Genomic DNA, 3,567 nt, shown 5'->3' on the forward strand with positions numbered 1-3,567 from the left:
CTATTTTTTGGTTGCAGCCATCATTGTTGTTTGGCGAGCTGGGCTGGATTTGAACCTGCCAGCTCAGGTGTATGTGGCTGCTGCCTTAGCTGCTTGAACCACAGGCGCCGAGCCTGAAATATTTTCATCAAACTGATTAATATAGCCTTCATAAGTCTGGAAATATCTTAAATCTGTTTCTCACAACTGACTGAAAGTTTATGTTAAAATTTGAAATTACAAATCATTTTCCTAGGCCATGTGTGGTGGCTATGCTGGTAATCATAGCACTCTGGGAGGCCGGGGCAGGTGGATCCCTTGAGCTCAGGAGTTTAAGACCAGTCTGAGCAAGGGTGAGACTCCCATCTCTACTAAACAAAGAAAAAATTGGGCAGGAGTTAATGGTGAGCACTTGGTCCCAACTGAGGTTACTGTGAACTAGGCTGACACCTCAGGCACTTTAGGCTGGATAACAGATTTGAGATTCTGTCTCCATAAGAAAAAGAAAAAAGAAATCATTTTTCTATATTTACCTGGCAAGGGAAATACCACAATCATGACAGTTTTCCCTGGGCAAGGCTTATCCATTGCATACTGGATGTGCTGACCCCTGTGATTTCCCCCAAATGTGGGAAACCCAGCTGTGTAATTTGTGGTACTAGGGTACTGTGTTTGGGGTATTCTCTGGGAAAAAAGTTAATTTTTTAAAAGAATTTTTGAAAGGCTGGATGTGGTAGCTCACACTTATAATCCTAGCACTTTGGGAGGCCAAGGTGGGTGAATTGCTTGAGCTGGAGAATTTGAGACCAGCCTGAGCAAGAGCAAGACCCTGTCTCTACTTAGAAAACTAGCCAGGCATTGTGGCGGGTGCCTTATAATCCTAGCTACTTGGGAGGCTGAGGCAAAAGGATCACTTGAATTTGAAGTGGCTGTGAGCTAAAATGTCATGGCATTCTACCCAGGGCAACAAAGCTTGACTCTGTCTCAAAAATAAGTAAATAAAAAGACATTATTTCTTTTTTAGCCTAGCTTCTCATGTTGCTTGTCAAGATTTCTTAACTACAAGGATACATTGTAAGAAATGTATCTTTAGGCTATTTTGTTGTTACGTGAACCATCATAAGTGTGCATACACAAACCTGGATGATAGGGCATACTATACAATTTTGTTATATGGTATAGCTCATTCCTGCTGTGCTGTAAACCTGTATAGTTTGTAGTGGCTGTACTATAAACCTGTATAGTTTGGTACTGTACTGAATACTGTGGGTAGTTGTATATAACACAGTGGTAAGTATTGTGTATCTAAACAGAAAAGGTACAGAAAAAATACGTAAAAGAAATGATAAATCTATATATAGGGCACTTGCCAGAATGGAGCTTGTAGGACTTGTGCTCGATAATATTTAATTTTAGCCATTCTAAATTTGTGGGGAGTAGTTTCTCAGTGTGGTTTCATTTGCATTTCTTTGATGATTAAGTGGTGTTGAACACCTTTACATGTGTATACTGGCCAGAGCCCATTAGTCTGTGATATTTGTTAAATAGCATCTTGTTCGTTTTTTTAATCTTTGTAGTATCTTATCTCTTTGAGCATATTAATAATCTATTTTAAAGGCTCGGCGCCTGTGGCTCAAGTGGCTAAGGCGCCAGCCGCATACACCTAAGGTGGCGGGTTTGAATCCAGCCCACGCCCACCAAACAACCAACGACAGCTGCAACAGAAAAATAGCCAGGCGTTGTAGCGGGCACCTGTGGTCCCAGCTACTTGGGAGGCAGAGGCAGGAGACTCGTTTGAGCCCAGGAGTTGGAGGTTGCTGTGAGATGTGATGCCATGACACTCTACCCAGGGGGACAGCTTGAGGCTCTGTTTTAAAAAATTCATTTTCCCAAGCCGGGCATAGTAGCTCATGCCTTTAATCCTAGCACTCTGGGATGCTGAGGTAGATGGATTTTTTCTTTCTTTCTTTCTTTTTTTTTTGAGACAGAGTCTCACTTTGTTGCCCTTGGTAGTGTGCTGTGGCATCCTAGCTCACAGCAACCTCAAACTGCTGGGCTTAAGTCAGCAGTTCTCAACCTGTGGGTCGTGACCCACAGGAACCGTATTAAAGGGTTGTGGCATTAGGAAGGTTGAGAAACCACTAGCTTAAGCAATTCTCTTGCCTCAGCCTCCTGAGTATCTGGGACTACAGGCACTGGCCACAAAGCGTGGCTGTTTTTAGGGATGAGGTCTCACTCTGGCTCAGGCTGTAAACTGTAAGCTCAGGCAGTCCACCTGCCTCAGCCTCCCAAGTGCTAGGATACAGACATGAGTCACTGTACCTGGCCTTGAGGCAGGTGATTTGTGCTCATGAGTTCAAGACCAGCCTAAGCCAGAGGGAGACCTTATCTCTAAAAACAGCCTAGTGTTGTGGATTCCTGTAGTCCCAGCTATTCAGAAGGCTGAGCCAACAGAGCTGTGACGCCATGGCACTTTACCGAAGGCAACAAAGTGAGACCAAAAAGAAAAAAATTATTTTTCCTTTTGCATGGTTTTTTCCTCAAAAAGTATATTTTTCTGTTTCTTTTTGTTCATTCTTAATAGACCTTTATTAAATGCTTGGTAATGTTTCTCTGTTTGTAATACTAATGAGTAGTATTGTATTTGGCCAGGTGAGGTGGCTCATGTCTATAACCCTAGGGAGGCCTGGGTGGGAAGATTGCTTGAAGCCAGGAGTTTGAGATCAGTCTAAGCAAGAACGAGAAACCTTCTCTACACAATAAATAGAAAAATTAAGTGGTAGTGCACAGTGGTAGTCCCAGCTACTCAGTGTATCGAGGCAGGAGGATTGCTTGATCCCAGGAGTTTGAAGTTGCAGTGAACTGTGATGATCTCTAGCTGGGGTGACAGGATGAAACCATGTCTCAAAAACAAAACAAAATAAAAAAAGTACTGTATTTGTGTATAGGACTTGTTACTTGGGTTTTTCTGTGAGATGGTAACTGCTGAGCATTTTTATCGTGAAATTCTCTTTTTACTACCCTTCTCTGTGCTACACCCCTTCCCCAATTCAAGTCAGTATTATTATTATTATTTTTTTGAGGCAGAGTCTTACTGTGTCACCCTCAGTAGAGTGCTGTAGTGTCACAGCTCACAGCAATCTCATACTCTTGGGCTTGAGCGATTCTCTTGCCTCAGCCTCCCAAGTAGCTGGGGCTATAGGCACCTGCCAAAATGCCCGGCTATTTTTGTTGTTGTTGTTGTTGTTGTTGTTGTTATAGTTGTCATTGTTTTGCAGGCCCCAGGCTGGGTTAGAACCTGCCAGCCTCCATGTATGTGGCTGGCGCTCTAACCACTGAGCAACAGGTGCTGAGCTGCAAGTCAGTATTATGTCTTCTTTCAGATTTCTCAGAGATGGCTCCTTAGGTTCTGTCCGCAGACTTAAAGTTCTGGCTGCCTGACTGGACTCTCAGAGAAGGAGGGAGTAGAAGTCTCTATGTGCTTCATCATGTGTTTATCATTATTATTATTATTATTTTTGAGACAGAGCCTCAAGCTGTCCCCCTGGGTAGAGTGCTGTGGCATCACAGCTCACAGCAACCTCCAAC

General features: G+C 43.3%; 1 protein-coding gene, 1 non-coding gene and 1 pseudogene across 4 annotated transcripts in view; 2 read left to right on the plus strand and 1 right to left on the minus strand.

Annotated features, from left to right (window-relative positions):
• USP32 (ubiquitin specific peptidase 32) overlaps window positions 1-3,567 on the plus strand; it is a 223,695-nt gene that overhangs the window by 20,410 nt on the left and 199,718 nt on the right. The gene's annotated exons all lie outside the window — the stretch shown is intronic.
• The window catches only part of LOC105887550, a 6,025-nt pseudogene that overhangs the window by 1,451 nt on the left and 1,007 nt on the right, over window positions 1-3,567 (minus strand). The gene's annotated exons all lie outside the window — the stretch shown is intronic.
• LOC111727110 lies at window positions 505-667 on the plus strand. The gene has a single exon (XR_002774740.1). It is a non-coding gene; the product is annotated as a U1 spliceosomal RNA (small nuclear RNA).

The sequence above is a fragment of the Otolemur garnettii genome, unplaced genomic scaffold (assembly GCF_000181295.1).
Source record: "Otolemur garnettii isolate 467f Iridium unplaced genomic scaffold, OtoGar3 scaffold00094, whole genome shotgun sequence".
NCBI classification, from domain to species: Eukaryota; Metazoa; Chordata; class Mammalia; order Primates; family Galagidae; genus Otolemur; species Otolemur garnettii.